General features: G+C 37.7%; 1 long non-coding RNA gene across 1 annotated transcript in view; it reads left to right on the forward strand.

The window, feature by feature from the left end:
- The first annotated feature begins 393 nt into the window (after positions 1-393).
- The window catches only part of LOC136790493 (uncharacterized), a 34,622-nt gene continuing 15,153 nt past the window's right edge, over positions 394-19,862 (forward strand). The window contains exon 1 of the long non-coding RNA XR_010830501.1: positions 394-648. This is a non-coding gene — a long non-coding RNA (uncharacterized lncRNA). The remainder of the gene's footprint in view (positions 649-19,862) is intronic.

Raw genomic sequence — 19,862 nt, forward strand, 5'->3', positions numbered from 1 at the left:
CTTTGCCCCAAAACACTGCATACAGAGCATATGGTTTGAATTTTCTGTATATGTGTAATAATAAAATGTTCCTTTATTTCTAATCAAAACACGTCCTAGTACATTTTAGGACACTTTTCTTCTTAGCCAGCTTGAGAGTTGATTTGTATTTAGCTAAATGTTCTTTTTTATAGGAAGTCCAATTCCATTCTGAAGAGACAAACATCTCTGCGTTCTTCGGATAGTGTGCATTGCAGAAATATCAGAAATGTGTAGTGTTATTTAGGAATGTGTACATCCAGAAGACTATGCATGCTTTCCATGCCTGCATAATCTAAACCAGAGCATACAATTTGAAATGATCCTCCCTATTACCCACCCAGTGCTGATTTAACATTATGTCTTTCCGAATCTTTGGCACTCCAGGAGCGTCATTCATCCTGGGGCTGACAAGGCTGTCTCTGAATGCTGGGATTCATTTCACTGACTTGAATGAGAATGATCTTGTGTCCAGTGCCTGGCTGCTACCTGCAGCTGTCAGGAAGTGGTGATCAAGCAGAACCACCAAATTTCCATGTGGGGTCTACTTCAGTCCTTTCTAAGAAACTAAGTTTAATTGGATAAACTGAATGAAAAAGGAGGGACTGTAACCATCCCTAAATCACAAAGGTGAGAGCTTAGTCCTTAAATAAGCACACTGACTGTTTTTGTTTGTTTGTTTGTTTGTTTTTGTTTTGGTCATTAAACTGAGCAGTTAACAAGTTTATTTACCTTCTCTATATGGTTAATTGGCATTTGCACTGGAGTAGTTTTGGAGAAAAGGGATAGTTTTGTCATTAAGGTTGGGGATTGGGATACAGTAAACACCGGATCATTTACCAGTTCTGCCACAGAAACATTATGCTACAAATGGCATGCTATCCAACTTCTTTGTACCCTTATTCCCCAAATAGGGGATAATATTGTTAAGATGTTGCAAGGCTCAGTTGTAGGTTTCTAATATATACAGGCATTATGATGAGGAGGGCCAGTAAGTAAGCAGACAGTGAAGATATCCTTCTCTGGAGAAATTTTCACTGAATGTGAATTTTGCCCTTATAACAGTAAATTGCAGTCTGTAATGACTTCAGTAGTTGGCAATTTGGTATTAAAACCAGCAGGCCCACAGTACGGGCAGATGCATCTGTAGCTATTATTTCATGCAGCTGAGATCAGGATTTGGCCCTTACATTTAAATTATCCTGATGACTTCTGCTTCTAAAAATAATCTAGAAACAGATTGCTGAGGGTGAACAGTATGCTGAAGTACATGCCCATCTATGAAATCTTCCTTTTTATGAAGACTTAAAAGAGCGTTTGCCACAATGTCTCCCTTTTCTATTTCAGCTTCAGCAGTCTATGGCAAGAAGTGGTGGTGAACAAAATAGTTTGCCAGATGAACAGAAAACAGACCTAGCTTGATGTTGGTTATGGCCTGTTTACAACACTGGCTGCAAAATTCAAACCTCCCCCTACCCCTCCATAAGTCCGAGAGAAGAGTTTTATTTAGACTATGGAAAAGTGGTATTTTTCAAAGTACTCATCCAGAGATTTGGCTGCAAGGGATATTGTGGGTAACAGCATCTTTTGCCCTTTCATGAGTGCTTATAATACTGATACTTTTTGTTCTTGCCATGACTTCTGGCAGGAGATTCACTCTTTTGCCTTTTTGATGAAAATAACTACAACAGGAGTGTTTCTTTGACATATGTGAGTTTTGGACTCTGCTTTGTACCTCAGAGTGAGAACATATGTTGTCTCTGGAGGGCCTGTGTACATTAGCACAACATGGAGGGCTTGCTATGAACACCAAATCTTCAGAAATCACAGTGGGTTTGAGATTGTACTGGTTTGAAACACTACTGCAGCTCTGATGAATTCATTCTTTCTCTTCACTAATACCCATACTTTGTAACAGATATGCAAACCAAGCTGTGGTCTGGACTCTGTCTTCTATGTTCTTCCTCCCTTCTAACTGTTGTCTAAGACTCGATTTCATCCGTCATGGGGCTCCCACAGCCTCAGCCTGTTTATTTTTTTCAGTGCTGAAGATAGTAGGGATAGGGAACAACAATTTCCCCAAGGGCAGTAGGAAATATTAAATGACTGTGGTTAAAAGGCAGAGGAGATGGCTCATAGCTAACACAGCTAACACAGCTAGCTTTCGTAGCTAACACAGTTGTGGTTGTGATAACATTTTAATTTTGATTTATGGAGTTGTTTGTAGAGAGGGTGTGCATAGTAGATAGTTTCTCCATCCTTCAGTGGTGGTGAGAGGCATCAGAGCTAGAGTAATGCTCCTTCTGAAGCTGCCACATAGTGTGATAGGCTTCCCAGTAAACTTACATGGAAAATACACTTCTCCTTCCCAAGGATGAACAGGAGGACACCATAGGAACAGCAGAAGCTATGAGTGAATATTGTGGGGGTAGGCTAAGCTATAGAAGATCAGGGTCTTCACAGAGCATCCAGTTCACAGAATATAAATTCACAGCCTGTTACTCTTTTAAGTGGTCTTTGAAGCATGCTTTGAAGCACCTGTAATTCAGGTGTGGAAAACTGTGGAGTTTTTTTCATTCTCACTATGGTGCATCAGAAGGATCAAATCAAGTATCTGGATCAAATATACCTGTTTCCTAGTTTGGTGGAGTTGCAGAAAGAAGGCAAAAGAAAGCAGTTTGTAAATCAGGATAAAATTTAGAGATTATATTATAGTGCACTTGGCCTGGAATAAATAAAACAAATTAATTCCATTATTATCAGGAAGGGACTTCTGAAGTTGTTGACAATTGTTTTTAAAAATTACAAATAAAGAAAATGTAAGTCCAGTTATGTGATGAGACTGATTTTACATAGAATCTAAACAATGATGTAGAGTTTCTGGAGAATAGTACAACAAGCTACAACTGAATCTTCACAAAACTCAACTTTCACTTTTATTATGTAAATATAAAGTGTTTCAAAGAGTTGTGTATGTTCTTTACTACCTAAATCCAGACTAGGTCCATGTGGCTAAGCAGAGTAAGTTCTTTGTTTTGGACTGACACACTTACAAAGTGAAAGTTCAGTGATTTTCACTAAGAATTTTATATATTAAAAGCTTACTACTGTTCTGCCTACTGAAGCCCAGCCAGGAACAACAGAGGAAGGCACTGTGCTGATGTCATTGTCTAGAGCTGTTGGGACCACATTTATCAAACTAGACATGCTATGTAAGCTAAATAATGGGTTGCAAGTACTGAGGGTCTTAAATCTAGAAAGCCTCATACTGTTTTGATAGCTTTAAATAGAGCTCCACTTAAACTGGCAGTGAACCTAGAGAAAAACCTCTACACTGACTACACTTTCATCTGCATCACTGTTTTTCAGTAGCATAAAAAAGTATGTGAGTTCATGTACTGGGAATGTGTGGAGACGAGATTTCTAACCATACCTTTGCTAGTTCCAGAGGTTGTAATCTTGTTTGAAAACAAGTATTTGTTCTAAACTTGAGACATAGAGAACATTTGATATCAGTCTGGAGTGGTTAAATGGCTTTTCGTATGCATTGCCTAAAAGATTGCTGGTAGAAGTGAGTTATTTTTAAACCCCAAATCCACTAAAATATTGTTGACATTCACAGATAAATTCTGAGACGTGGGAGGAAAAGAAAGCACATAGCCTTTTTTTTTTTATTTAAAGTCTTATCCATTAAAGAAATAGTTTATAACTTATATATAGCATTGTTTTTATTTTGCTTAGATTTTGATTTTCTAAAGATGTGCGTTAGATTATCTCTCTATATAAAGCCACTGCTTTGTCCTTCTCCCTGAAAACATGAAAGCAAAAATGTAGGGTCTTCTTTCCTTTCCTTTATGGCTTCCATATAGGGTGGAAGATCGACCTGTTGTGCCCAGTGAGATAGACCTTTCTGCAAAGTCTAGAGGACAGCAAATTCAGTGAGAAAGTTGCTACTCCTTGAAGACTGTAGCATTTCTAGAAAAATCTCAACTAAGGATAATTCTAGCCAATGTTTTTTTCTGATGTTAAATTCTTAATTTCTGGTTGACTATCACTGCATTGCCTTTTCTTAAAACTTTGTTATATTGGTAATTTATGAGAGAGGAAGCTTCGTTCCCGACTCTATGCTGCTCAAGCCATCCTGGTGATAAGCATAAGTCCTTTATTGTCATTTAATTCAGTAGGAGCAGAAAGCCATATCTTCCACACAGATAAGTGCAATTACTTTAAAACTCCAGATGACAGGAAAAGAGAAATTGACTAAAAGGTGCAGATGTTCAGTTTACATTGAAATATACATACACATCTGTTTTCTGTAGGAGTTATTTGCTTAGCTCACCCATCACAACTGAAAATTTTCCCCGTTATGCTCCTGGGATTGGCATGTAAACTATGCAGCTTTATTAAAATGATGGTTAAAAAGTCATTGCTTGGGAATTACATCTTTTCCCTAGTCTAGAAAGTGAGTGCAGCTTTTGTTGCTGAAATTTCCATGTGGCTAGAGATCTTACTGAAACACGGAATTATCAAAATAAACTTCTCACAAACAAATTGTATGTAGTCAAGTTAATTGACATTTACTGACTGATCTAAATATTGTCCTTTTTTTTTCTCAAATAAACAATACCACTACCAGTAACAGCATCCCAGAACAATCTAAAGTATAGACAAAGATTTAAGGACATTTATTATCCTTAACATTCTCCTGAAATGGAGAACGATCTCATCTTCCTATATAAGTAGCAGGTGGGGTAGTATGTAAGTCTGATTCTTTTAGAAAGTACAGGCACAATGTGTCCAGCAGTTATAAGCTGTGAATAGAACACAGTTTTTACTACCTTTCTCTTGTCACTTCAGATTCTAAGAAGTATCCTTGAGTAGTATTACAATTTGTGATTGATATGGGAGGAAGACTGGCTAGAACAAGAAATAAGCTTTAGATCTATATTTCAATTACATTTCCTGGATAGTAACATTAATATTTTATCTTCAAAGTATATGAATTAAGCTCATTATTTAAGCTCATTGTACATATTCATAACTCCCCCCTCCCCCCTAAAATTTATAAAACTGATAAAGATAACAGAATCTTTAAAAGCATAAGGAAGTTCTCGAAAATGGCAACATTATTCTACTGAGAAACTTTGAAGCTTGCCTAAGTGAGCACACTCTTAGCCTCATTTATGGAACAAGTGCTGCATAATGGACAACCACACTGTTCATTCTGTGTGAGATTATTTTTAATAGTGACATTATAATGCTCTTAGATAACTGACTTTAACAGTTTAATCTTAAAAATCAGACATACTCTGGCTACTGCAGTGGAAACCTTTACCCTCAAAAACAGTTTAGAACAGACAGAATAAATAGCAATTGTAAGATATTGTTCCTTAAACTTACTTAGGTGGCAGATTCTTCTGGGAGCCTCTTAGAATTCTAATACACAATTAAAAAAAAAAGGGGAGAAAAAAAGTCATTTTTAAGCTTCTGACATCACCATGTTAAATTACTGTAGTAATGTAGTAAATGTAGTGTCAGTTGCTAGGAGAGAGACTGCTATATTTTTTTTCCAAAAATGGCTTAACTGTTTGGGACAAAGGAAATGTTTCTGAAGAACTCTCAGTTTCTTTTGCCCTTGAAGTGTCTCAAATTGTACAGAGTTTTTTCCTTTCCTTTCCTTGCCTTTCCTTGCCTTTCCTTGCCTTTCCTTGCCTTTCCTTGCCTTCCCTTGCCTTGCCTTCCCTTGCCTTCCCTTCCCTTGCCTTCCCTTCCCTTGCCTTCCCTTCCCTTCCCTTCCCTTGCCTTCCCTTGCCTTGCCTTCCCTTGCCTTGCCTTCCCTTGCCTTGCCTTCCCTTGCCTTGCCTTCCCTTGCCTTGCCTTCCCTTGCCTTGCCTTCCCTTGCCTTGCCTTCCCTTGCCTTGCCTTCCCTTGCCTTGCCTTCCCTTGCCTTGCCTTCCCTTGCCTTGCCTTCCCTTGCCTTGCCTTCCCTTGCCTTCCCTTCCCTTCCCTTCCCTTCCCTTCCCTCCCCTCCCCTCCCCTCCCCTCCCCTCCCCTCCCCCTCCTTTCCTTTCCTTTCCTTTCCTTTCCTTTCCTTTCCTTTCCTTTCCTTTCCTTTCCTTTCCTTTCCTTTCCTTTCCTTTCCTTTCCTTTCCTTTCCTTTTTCCTTTCCTTTCCTTTCCTTTCCTTTCCTTTCCTTTCCTTTCCTTTCCTTTCCTTTCCTTTCCTTTCCTTTCCTTTCCTTTCCTTTCCTTTCCTTTCCTCTTTTTCCTTTCCTTTCCTCTTTTTCCTTTTCTTTTTCCTTTTCTTTTTCCTTTTCTTTTCTTTTTCCTTTTCTTTCTTTTCTTTCTTTTCTTAAAAAAAAAAAAAAGTAATTAAGGGCATTTTTTAATACCATCACTCCAAGTAGCATCAGAGGAGGGATTGATCTGTTGGGACAACATGAGGGTGTGTAGGAAGATGCAGCTGGTCTACTGTGTAGCCCAGAAATCAATCCCATGGCTATTTTCACCCTTAGCACAATTCTATCAGTAGGTCAAGTAAGTTTTTGTTTGCTTTTTTGTTTGTTTTTCAGAAGTGCAGCTTAATTTTTTCCAGAGAAATTCAAGCAAGCATTAAGCTGTGTTGCTGCTCTCTGCATTTACAACTCTGAGAATATATTCTACTTAAATAGGAAAAAAAAAAAAAGTTTCCTCCATTTGTAGCCCCTTCCTCAATGTGACAGACATCTGATACAGGAAGGTCCTACAAGCTAAGGGGGAGAATGTGGGACCCTAATTCTAACATTTGCCCTCTGTTCTAGGTTTCAAGGACTCTTTCAAGAATCCTTTTGTCCATTATTTGGTAAAAATCATTGAAACTAGTCAGTTTGTTTTGGCCAAGTTTAAAACTGATTCAATCCATTTTGATCTAACTTTTAGTAGTTTCATTATCCAAACTTGTATGTATTTTGAGGGTTCATGCAATGTTGGCACAAGCGTTCTTAGTTTCAAAAGTGTTAAAACATCTTTATCTTTCACCAGGGTCTTATTTCTCTCATTACACCATAGAAAAAGAAGCAAAAGCTCCTCATGCTGCTGCCAAGTTTTATTCTCATAATAATAACAAGAAGCAAACTGAAACAAACAACGCAAAATAGGTCATTTCTATTCTATCTTGCATATATTCATATAATTTAAAAGGCTTACAAGACAGCTGGCGTTCTACAAAAACTGTCAAAGTGTCAGAAGTTAATTCTTATTTCAAGATCTTCATGAAGTCATATCAATTTAGAATAGGTGATTACAATTTTGATGCACACAGAAGAAAATTAAAGAGAATAACAAAAATTTGAGTACTTAAATAGCTTGATAATGTCTTTATCTGGAACATCACCTGTTATTAAGGGAGGTGGAAGGGGTGAGGGGGAAAGGGGAAAGAGAAAGGGGGAAAAGGAAAAGGGAAAGGGGAAAGGGAAAGGAGAAAAGAGAAAGAGAAAAAGAGAAGGGGGAAGGGAAAGGGAGGAGGGTATCTTTCCCAGTAGGACAAATAGCCACAGTATTAGAGAAAGAATAAAGAGAAATGTGCTTTAAAATATTTTCAATGAAGAAGAACATTAAATTAACTAAGAATGCAATATATATATTCTATCAAGAGATTTACAAAAATCCATGGCCTGTTACAAGCCATGGCAACACCATATTTACTGAGCTACAAGGCTACAGATTTTTGGCATAGTTTTGCTGATTTGGGGATTCCTAGTAATCTATACCATTCAGACTGATAAATTCGTCTATCTACCTATCTTCTGAAATGTCATTCCTACACAATGTTCATCTTTTACTGTTTTGTGAAGTTCTTCTCTTTCTCTTTTAATTTCTAATATAACTCTGTTCTGTATTTTCATGTTTCTGCTACACCATACTATTCGACAAAACTGAACTCAGAATTCAAGAGATTACAGATCATGGACTTATACGTGGCTCTAATACTTTCAGTGTTGAAATCTGAGTTTATTTACACTCAGTATCCAGAAGTGGACTGTAGAATCTTATTGTTTTTTTCATAAAATTATGTAGTAATTCACTAAATAGATGACTCTTGATGTACATACCTTGGGTTGAATTATTTATTTAGGACTGATCAAGTGGGTACACATTACTGTTTCTATCTGGGTGAACATGAGTCAGTTTGGCAATAACATGATCTTTTAAAATCCTGTTTTCATCACAAACAGTAGAAAAGTTGCTTTTCATTACATTTTAAAGCTTAAAGAAAATGAACACTTGGAGGGTTTTCAGGAAGTATAATACCAAAGAGTGTGTGCCTTTCCAGAACAAAATTATCTCAGTATTTCAGAAAATATTCACAGTTAAATTGAGTCTGAATTCAATCAGATATTTATGTTATTGTTTTCTCCATCTCTTTCTGAATATAGTTCAATGTGGTTGTAATGTTGAGTCATTTATTTGAAATTCCTGTTTCCAAATTTGATACCACATAGTTGTACTTTCCATGATAATGGCTATATTAAGGTCCATCTTGATTGGCACCATCAATAACAGTAATAGACATGTATCAAAGGGTAGGAGATCATTTTCCCCAAAATACACTAACTTCTATTCATCTATGATTCACCAGAGCTGTAATTATAGCTTTAAATTGTCTTTAAATTGTCCTTTTTAGGTTTAGATGGCCTCTAGCCTGCCTTTGATGGATTTATTCCATAAATCACTGTACTTTCATTTTGAAAAAAAAAAAAAAGAAAAAAAAAAAAGGGTTTTGACATTCACATTGGCTTGAGGAAACAAATTCCATCATTTTGATACTTGCTGTTGTCTTGTTTCACACCTTGACAGCTGTTAATCTGATTTGGTGTCTCCTAGTTCGCATATTATGAAAAACAAGGAAAAAGTTTTCTGTTCACGCTTTCTGTGCCCTCTGAGATTTTACAGACCTCTCCCATATCCTTGCCTCAGCTGTCTCTTTCCTGGCATAAGAGATGTACTTTATTGAATCACTCCTTTTACAGCAGCTTTCAAAACTCTTTGTCACACTTGTCTCTTTTCTCTGAATATTATTCAGTTCTTCTTCAGCATTTCTCAGATGAGAAGAACAGAACAGGGCCCTCTGTTCAAGACAGGGCTGCACTCTGGACTCAGTCACATAAGGAAATTTTCTCTTTTTTACTCAGAGCCCTTCTCTCTAACTCCTACTACTTGGTCTGCTTCCATGGCTGCTACTCACTATTCATAGAACTATGAATTATAACTCCCAGATCTTTTTTTCCTGAATAGTAATCTCTAATTCAGTTTGTCACTGAATATGCATGTGTATATGTGTGTGCAAGTAGTTTATTTAATTAGGATATATTTAGTTATTTTTTTTCTCTTTGTACGTTGCTGTGCATTTATCACTGATTTTCATAACATATTTTATTTCCATCATTACAAACCTTATATACAAATTTACTCCTATGTTGAGTTAATGGAAATTTTAAAGGAATTTTTTCATTAAAAATAAGTTGGTTGTCTTACTTCACCCACCTGTGACTTATTATTGTGCAGGATGAGAATAACTATTAATAAATTATTTTTTGTGGAGTATTTTTGTCTTCAGGAATAAAAATATCAATAATTTAACTTAATCTTATATATATTCGACATGAATTAGGAGAAAATTTTATGAAAGAAAAATGATCTACAACTGATATGTTTTTGTTTGTTTAATATGAAAATAAACAGTATTAATAAAGTTTAAACACATTATTCAAACAAAGCATTACCTGTAATTACTTCAAGGCCTTTTGACAATACTTTTCGTTACTTGGCTGTGTGCTTAGCAGAAAGAAGGACAATATTAAAATGGACATAATTCTGTCATTAGATACGGATATGAGAGGAATTGTGGAAAAAGCAAAGAAAAATGCTTTCAGACTATGTCCTTTTTGAATGTTCAACTTGTTTTAAATTGAGGTTTCAGGCAAGTTCACACCTTGTATAGCTGCAAAACTCCATGATATCAGACTCAGATGTTGAAGGAGGACGATTAACATCACCTTATTTGACTATAACACAAGAGATTGGTCTTCAGTAACATTATTTATGCAGACCTATGACACTGTAGTTATTTGTAGAAGAAAAACAAATAGTGAGGAAAAAAAAAAAGAAAAAAAAAACAACATTGATGAGTATTTGGACTAGTTAGGATTGTTGAAGTACAATGGGAATTTCATGCCAGAAAACATTATCTGACTATAGTCCCTCCTTTTTCAGGTTATATTAAGGTAGGATTAGCTGAGAAAATTATTTGAAATCATCTGACAGAGCTGTAAGTTTGATCCATCACTTTTTTTTTTTTTCCATAATGACTGATGAAAAGCTACCAAACTGGCTTTAAATCCTTACTACCCTCCAACTTGTAAAAGGAAAGGCTCAACTCTGCTGGGCACACAAGCAGGATAGAAAACCACTTTCCCCTCTATATACTCCACCGTTCAGGACCAGCCTTTCACCCTTAACTTGTTCTCAGCCCAGCGACTTGCAGCACCTTCCTTCGTTGTGTCTTCACGCTGAGTTGCAAGGAAAATTTCTTCCAAGCACCTCCAAAGACTGGCGGTCAGCCCACACCTTGCCCATGACCTTCCCAGCCCTGATGCACATTGCCAGCTCCCCACTTGCTGAGCCCATAGCTTCTCTCCTGCCCCAGGAGTTTCTCTCATCTGTGAACGTGTGGGCTGCTCCCCAGGAAGGTGCCACCTTGCTTCCCACCAGCTGTTCCTACCTAACCCAGATTGTGACAGGTGGGATATGGCCACCTTCTCCTTTGACCAGCAACACTTCTTTAGTAAAGCAGAACATATGGTCCACACAGAGTAAACCAGGTGCAAGTGAAGCATTTATACCATCTGTCATGATGTGTGAAAATAGAACTCTGACATGAGCTAGAACATCTCTTTTAGAAAGAAGATTGGACTGATAGTGGTACTGACTTTGGCAATAAGGTTTGAATCCAGATATATGTTTTTTCTTCCTGCAGCACTTTGGGAGTATTTGGAGCCAACTTCTGGGTTCAGGCTGTACCTAGGGGAGGGGCGGGGAGGAAGAAATCACTCACCATTTAATATGGAGCCTTGCAGTTCTGTCAGCAAAAAATGAGAAAAATATTTGCCACCACAAATAATTATTCAATTAGTGATTAACTGTTATTCAATCTGAATTTGAATTGGGTGCCTGTGCTCCACATTGTCATGTGGGTGAAGCTATTTCCAAAACTATACCTGCACTAGAAAATGGGAAAAAATGTTGAAAGGTTTTAAAACAAGGATTTTAATTGTGGTGATACATGCAGTTTTCCAGTAATTTTGAATGAAAAAATAAGTTTGAGGAAAATATAATTAAGTAGAGAAACATGTGAATAGTAAATCTAAGTCAAAGCAAATTCACTGTCCTATAAATCCTTTCAACTTTCAGAAACCTTCATTTTCTGTAATAGGATGAAACTTGGTGCATAGACAAGTATTCAAAAGTGCTTCAGCTGTGACCGTTTGGGAGATTACCTCTCCTAGTTAGAGACTGAACTGACTCCAAGGTGAGTTCAGGGTTGTGCTGTTTACTTATTTTAGGTGTGAGGTGAAATTTAAGAGTCTAGTTCTTTTCCACTGACATTTAAATTACCTCATTTTAACTTACAGCTGGGCTACAAAGAAAGACAATATGAAAATGAACATACAAGGCTACAGCTCTACACACTCTTGGTGTCACAAAAAAAAAAAAAAAAACTTAAAGAAGACCTTGTATGGTTTTGTTAAAAATGTAGATAATTTCCATATTATTAAAATGTCTTTAGGAATGTCGCAGTTCTTGGAAGAAATTAATTCAAGACAGATTTTAAAGAAAATGTGAGGAAGTATTTAGCAGATTACCCGGTGAATTTACAACTGCAGGTGTATATCACAACGATATTTTGCACTAAACAATGAAAGCTGTTGGAAGTACCAGAAAGTGAGACAATGGTGTAGTTCATCTCTGGACACAGGAGCCCTGTACACTGAGCAAGGGCAGTGTGTGAGCTGCAGTAGACTAGGTGCAAATCTCCCATCTTTTGGTTCTGGTATACATCCTGATTTAGTGCCACTTAACAGGACTGTCCCAGACCAGTCCTGCCATGAATTGGAAAAGAGAGTTTCTTGTAGGAGGACAAACTGGGGATCATTACAGTGCTGAAATTGTCATGTGCTTAGATTAGAACATTTGTAGGTTCCTCTAGATCAGCTAAGGTCTTCGGTAGGAGTGTTGAAGTAGTTGAAACAAGGAGACTTATGAGGTCCAAATTGCTACCCAGAGACACATGTGGAATTATTTTGAAGGGTTGCTCTCCAGTAATGTGTGAATGTTTTATAGGTAGTTTGGAATGCAGGAGTCTAGCTTGAGGTCTGGCAAATTTTATTAATCTCAGCAGTTTTGTAAAGCTCATTACTGGAACCTCAGTGACCTTCATGAAACTGGTGCCTTTCAACCATTCCTAATTTGGTCTTGAATGTTCACTATGGTGTTAGCATTTAGTCTTGCACATTTTACTTTGATGTAATCTTTCAGATAGACTTCATTTGAGATATAGCTAGTGAGTTCTTTTGTTGGTAGGATGTGGCAAAAATGCCACAGATCCAAGTTAATTTTAACAAGCTCATTTTAAAAGAAAGCATTAATTACAGCTGTTAAAATTAACTTGGATCTGTTTTTAAAGAAACCGGTAACTATTTTATTTTGGCCATGTTCCAGAAGGATACATATAATGCTTAAGGAGCTTTTATTAAAATGCTAGAAAAAAAGCCAAAACTTGGTTTGGACTGGCAAAGTTTAGGGAAATCATCCTGAACAAGGATGTTACTATTGTTGTTCCTAAATATAATTCTCATGTACGTTCTGTTATAATTTGAAATGGAGAGGATGAACATAGATGCAGAGGATATTTTTAAGAGTTTAATCTCTGGGCAAAAGATATATATATATATATAAATTAAAAAAATAATAATAATATTTGAAAATTTAAACAAAGGAGTTAACTGGAAAAAAAAAATAAATCTGTAGTATTTTACCAAGATTTACAAATTGCTTATGGAAAACACATACTGGATGGAGAATACCCATTAAAGTGAAAGAATAATCTGACGTGTCATTGCTGAAGTGAATAGTGAAATGGCTCATACTAAATGGATTATTTTCTTTCACACATTATAGTGTGTTTTTGAAAGAACAACAAAAAATGGATATACTGAAAATAAAAGTTTTTCTTTATCATTTTATAGATAATATTTTCTATTGGTATATAGAAAAATCTAGAGATTTGCCAATCAACCAAACCGAGGGATTTGCCAATCTATGTAGTGAAAATGAACGACCAGAAGAAACTGCCCTGGTATATAAGAGATATAACACAAATTACACATCTTAATTACAAGTAACTCCTCAAATGCTGGAAATAATATTGACATAGAATACCATAAAAGCTTGTAGCTCTTTGTTTGAAACAGTAAATCTCAATTAATCTCATGGGCTTCTCTTTCTGTAATTAGTTCTTAGCAGTATATACAACTGGATTCTGAGCAATGAAAATATGAGAACATGCATCTTCTTTCTGTGATGAGTTTGTACTAATAAAAGATCAGAGTATACAAACAATTACATTACTAACCTAAAGGTTTGTAAGATTTCTTTTATCTTTGATTCTTTTAGGCAGCAGACATTATCAGTAATTCTAATAAAGAAAAATTATTATTTATATAATTATTATTATCACCATCGCTGTTTGAAACAATTTAGCACTCTGCAGACATAAAAATGTACATTACTATTTGAGGTAAACTACAACTTTTTTTCTTTTTTTTTTTAATTCTATGAAAGTGTGATAAGAAGGTCTGACTCAAAGGGAGAGAGAATGAATCTAAGTTATAGAATTATAAAACAATTTAGGTTGGACAAAACTACTACAGGTCACCTTATGTAGCTCCTGTGTTCCATTGTGAGCTATCTTCAAGGTCTTTAGTAGCTTCTGTCATTAGACACGGATATAAGAGGAATTGTGGAAAAAACAAAGAACAAAGTGGTTCCAGACCATTTCCTTTTTGAATGTTCAACTTGTTTTAAATTGAGGTTTCAGGCAAGTTCACACTTTGTATAGCTGCAAAGCTTCATGATGTCAGACTCAGCTGTTGAAGGAGGACCATTACCATGTGTTTTGCAAACAGCTTGTGAAACCTACTGAAAAGTAGCCTGGGTTTCAGATTCAGAACAGTATGTGAAAATAGAAGTTGCACAATATCAAAGATTGTTTATAAAGAAAAATCAAAAAACTTGGAAAGTAGAAACAAGACTTTCCTAACAGAAATTGAAGTCTCAGGTTTGATCAATAATTCTGATTCTGATTTTCTAAATCATTTCTAAATAAAACAGTACTGGTATCAGCCTCTTTAGTAAGTGCCTTACCAAAATTTAAATGTATAATATGAAGTTGATTTTCACTATTTTCTGAAGGCCAGATTATGGTAGCATTACCAACATTGAATATTACCTTCCTGTCCACCTTACATTAAAAAAAAAATAAACTAATAAAATGGGAAAAGATATAAAAAAGAACCACAGAAGTTACTTGCAAGTTCAAAAAAGAGGACCTGTAGTTAGAAAGCTGCAGAGCTCTGCTCTTCAGTGTATTGAAAGGAAGGCTGTGAAGTGCTGTTTTCAGGATTTTCTTAATGAAAAGAAAACACCTGATGATGAAGTCTCTTTATGTCAGTAGAGCAAGACTACCTGGCAAAATGACATGTCATCAAAGAAAAGTTAAAGTCAAAAAACCAGTAAAGTTGATTTTTTTGTTTTGTTTTGTTTTTAAGTGAAAATGACAAGCTATTGAGGTGAACTCCTGTCCTGGTTTCAGCTAGGACAGAGTCAATTTTCCTCCTAGTAGCTGGTAGGGTGACGTTTTGGATTAGGATGAGAAGAGTGTTGATAACACACTGATGTTTTAATTGTTGCAGAGCAGTGCTTATGCTAAGCCAAGGACGTCATGCTAAACAATATATAGGGGTGGCTAGCTGGGGGGGGGGGGGGGGGGGGGGGGCAGCTGCTCGGGGATAGGCTGGGCATTGGTCATCAATTTTGGCACCCAACATGGGGCACAAAGTGTTGAGATAACAACAGATCTGACCAGAGTGTGCTAAACTAAAATTGGTATAAGTACTAGACCTGCTTAATAGTTGCTAGTCACGATGTTGATTGCTTTAATCTCAGGTCTGCCGTGCCTGTTTTGCAAATTGAGTTGTATAGCACGTTACTTACTGTATGTGCTCCCTGTTGTGCTGTTTATCCTTTCCAGGCCCTGGCTTAAGATCATTATGTTACTGTGTGGTGTAACACTGGCTTATGATATGATGAAATTGCTGGTCATGAGACTAACCTGGTATTTGTACTCAGCACTGTCGTCGACTCTATACTTTGGAAACCATATCTCGGAAACTATCAACAATTACACCTATTGCCTTTTCTTTTCAGGGAGCCAATCTATGGAGGGGACAGGGGGAGATATTTTTTCCTACTTTTTCACTCTTCCTTTCTCCTTCGCCCCCCTCTTATCCTCCAAGCTAGTTACGATAGTTCTTCAAGATTTTGAATATCCTTGGGATGTTCAGACCAGCATGTTCTGATTGTTATGTCTTCTGAATGTGCTTCAGATTTTGTTTAAGGTTAAACAACTACTTAGGAATTCCATCCAGAGATGTCCTGAGGTGGGATGGCTATGAATGGCAGGGAGTGTGGGAGGATATGGGCAGGTTTCTAGAGCAGTGGGCACCTCCAGTGTTTTGGAAATTCACCCCTGAACAACTGCAAAATCCTAAAAAATTGTTAGAATGCTTGAAAAAGAGGTGTCATCACTCTGGCAATTCCAAAGAGACACAAATCACTGCAGTGTGCTGGGGTCTGGCCTATGCTTATCGAGCTGCAATCAGTGCTACTATAAACCTAGTGACAGACCCTGTGGCCACTCCAAGTTCTGTGACAGGCCCATCAACCACTCCAACCCCTACAATGGACCCCGCAGCCGCTCCAGCTCCTGTGGCCGCTCCAACCCCTATAATGGGCCCAGCGGTCATTCCTGCTCCTGTGATGGGCCCAGTGGTCGTTCCAGCTCCTGTGATGGGCCCAGCGGTTGTTTCAACCCCTGTGGCTGGCCCAGTGTGTATCCCAACCCGTGTGGCAGGCCCTGTGGCTGGGTCAGAGAAATGAGCTGTAGAAGTGCAAGTTGCCCCTGTAAACAAGGTCAAAAGATGGTATAGAAAATCAGGTCGTTTTGAACGCAGAGAAAATTCTGCTAAGGCTAAGTATAGAGAAGACAAGGCTGGGCCATCAGAGGAACAGGAGGATGAAGATGAAGATGTCGAAAAAACAAGAGTAACTACCCAAAACCCATACCAGCGTGAGCTATGAGATGTGCGAAAAGATTTTGGTCGCTGTATAGGTGAGCAGCTTGTCACCTGGCTGCTCCGGTGCTGGTACACTGGAGCCATTTGTCTGGAATTAGAGGGCAGGGAAGCTAGGTGGCTGGGATCCCTTGCTAGAGATGCAGGCATTGACAAAGCAATTGGAGATGGAGCACCACCTTACAGCCTCTGGAGGTGTCTCCTGTCAGCTGTGAATGAAAGGTATCCCTTCAAGGAAGAACTTGTATGTCTACCAGGCGAGTGGACCACTATGGAGTGTGGGACTAAAAGGACTGTTTTGGTTTAACCTGGCCGGCAGCTAAGCACCACGCAGCCGTTCGCTCACCCTCCCCTCCCCCCTCCCTTTCTGGGATGGGTGAGAGAAATGGGAAAATGAAGCCTCTGGGTTGAGATAAAGACAGTTTATTAAGACAGGAAAATAGTAATAACAATGATAACAGTACTACTAATAATACTAATAACAATGTGTACGAAACAAGTGATGCAGCCTATCCCTGAGCAGCCGCTCCTGCCCCCCCCCCCCCCACACACACAGCCCACTAGCCACCCCTATATATTGTTCAGCATGACGTCAGATGGTATGGAATACCACTTTGGACAGTTTGGGTCAGCTGTACTGGGTCTGTCCCCTCCCAGCTCCTGCTGCACCCCTAGCCTTCCTGCTGGCAGGACAGAGTGAAAAGCTGAAAAGTCCTTGGCTTAGTGTAAGCACTGCTCTGCAACAATTAAAACATCAGCATGTTATCAGCGCTCTTCTCATCCTAATCCAAAACATAGCACCCTACTAGATACTAGGAGAAAAATTAATTCTATCCTAACTGAAACCACGACAACTCCCAAGGCTGATGATGGAAAAACTCTCTTTTTGTTCTTCAGTTCAAGACTGAGTGCAATTCTGAATACATGTCAGCCAGACAGAAGGCACACAACAACAAAAAAAATGTAAGGAGCTTAACACATAAGACTTTGGGTGAAATGTAAAGTCTCCTGAAAAACAGAAGTATGACCTGGATGTTCCAGTGATCCCTTCTGACCTACATGCTATGAAATTAAAACAAAACAAAAACAAACTATGAGTCATATCACTTCTGATGTAATAGTCTCTCAAATGGATTTTTTCAATCCGATTAGTTTTGTAATGCCGTCAAATAAATTGGTCATATTTTCCTGGTACAATTTGTCCTTTACTTGCTTTTTACCTCTCTGCAAGTTTCGTGCATTAAATTATACCTACATTTGAATTAGTGGAAGCATTTTCCTGAAGAAAGAAATGGGATCAACTGAATACTGCATAGGTCAGCTGAACAGGTCATACTGATCATCTTCTGATTTTCAGTTTGATTTACCAGCAGATAAACCTTCTGTCAGCAGGGCTTTTCCAAGAATTTTTAAATATTATCAGACATTTGGAAAGATCACTTCATAATACTTAATTTACACACAGTCTGGACTGGTTGTTTGTGATATATATAACTGTATGAGTATTGCTTTTTTTGTTCTTTGACAAACGCCTTACCTCTCAAAAAGGCTTGTCCAGGGAAGCAAGAAAAAGAGGGTAAGACTGACTACTGGAAATATGTACTGAAAACTGTAACAGAGAAATATATATATTCCTTTTTTGTGCCTCTTCCCTCCATTGTCTGCAGTTTAGGTAACACAGAGTGATTGCCTTGAATAGCTTCAGGCAAGCCAGTGAGGAGTACTTATTGTGCAAAAGGAAAGAAAATAAGGGAGAAGGGAAAAAGAGAAAAAGGAAAAAGAGAAAATGGAAATTTCTGTGATTAGAAAGTTCACCCAAGAGATAGAACACATCAGTTACACCATCAAAAAACAACCAAAAATTAAAAAAAAAAAATCACTACAATAGACAAACTCAGAGGGTGGTGAGGCACTGGAACAGGTTGCCCAGAGAGGTTGTGAATACCCCAACCCTGGAGGTGTTCAAGACCAGGTTAGATGAGGCCCTGAGCAACCAGATGTAGTGGAGGTGTCCCTGCCTATGGCATGGGGGTTGGAATTAGTTCATCTTTGAGGTCCCTTCCAATCCAGGCCATTCTATGATTCTGATTCTATGATTCTATAATCTTGTGATACAGGATTCACATGGGACAATGGTACATCACAACTTCCTTGTGCTTGCCTGCTTACAGTATAGTTTCAATTGTGCACTGGTCTGCAAATGACTGCATATCATCATCACGAAGTTAATAAAGACTTAATAGTGCTTATCTATTCATTACAAAAAGTTTCCCCTGTTCTCTACCATCAAGGAATTCACCAATGACCAGTGCAGCCCAGCTGGCCTATTGATAGGGACTGGAAACATCCTCCCAGGTTGAACTGAGTTCCCAACTATGACAGGAAACCACAAGCTATGTAAACAAATGGGAAAGGAGATATCCAATTCTGTATTTAGTAATTTTTAAAACAAAGAAATACTCTGACCAATAATAGACAAAATTAATACAGATGAAGGATTTATGGAAAAGTTGGTTAAGGATGCATTTTTTGTTGTCTGATCATAAGAAACACATTTTGTCTTATATTTGCCAAATTCCTATAGATTTTTTGAGAGATCCATGTATATTTCTTCCTTGAATTGCTCTCTTCAGAGTTTTAATGATTAACTATTAAGATATTCCAGGTGTTAAATTTGTCGCAGTTTTTGGCACGTCTGTTTTATGCAGGGTTAACAGTGAACAATATGAATCAAATCTCTATTTACATAGCTGGCAGTTGTATCATATTATTTCAAAGGAAATCATAGGTTATACTACAGTTATGTAAACTGAATATTAGATGGTACTCTCAGTTCTTCTGCTACTTAATCTTTCTAATTATAGTCCATAAAGCCAAGAGACACTCACATGCATTTGAAAACGCTCAGATTCCTGTTATCAAGGAAGAGAACCTGCCCTAACATTTCAGCCCTGTGGGAAAAGAAGCTGTGCATCTGCAGCTTTGACCACGTGGTCTGCTCTTGGCATCTGTCCTGGAAGAGGAAACAATAAGATATATTTTCACACTAAAGAAATCAGAACAGATTGCACATAACACTGAAATTCTGTTTCAGAGGAAAGTTGAAGATTTGGTTCCGTTTAGCTACTTGAATTTACGTTGGCAAAACAAAGTGCATGCAGAGATCCATTCACAGGGCCAGGGTGGGCCTTTCTCACAGGTGCAGCCCACAAAAGTGGAGAAAAAGATGATGTTTTGAACAGATGGCTAACAAAGTACTAAGGATTTGCTCCTTTTCCCTCTTGTCTGCTCCCTGATGCCACATAACAGTATAGTTCCAGCTGAAACACACTACTGAATAGGTCCTACTGGCTGATGACCAAAAAGAGGACATGCATGCACACTAATTTAGATCTTT

This window comes from Anser cygnoides, chromosome 3, assembly GCF_040182565.1.
Source record: "Anser cygnoides isolate HZ-2024a breed goose chromosome 3, Taihu_goose_T2T_genome, whole genome shotgun sequence".
In the NCBI taxonomy this organism is placed as follows: domain Eukaryota; kingdom Metazoa; phylum Chordata; class Aves; order Anseriformes; family Anatidae; genus Anser; species Anser cygnoides.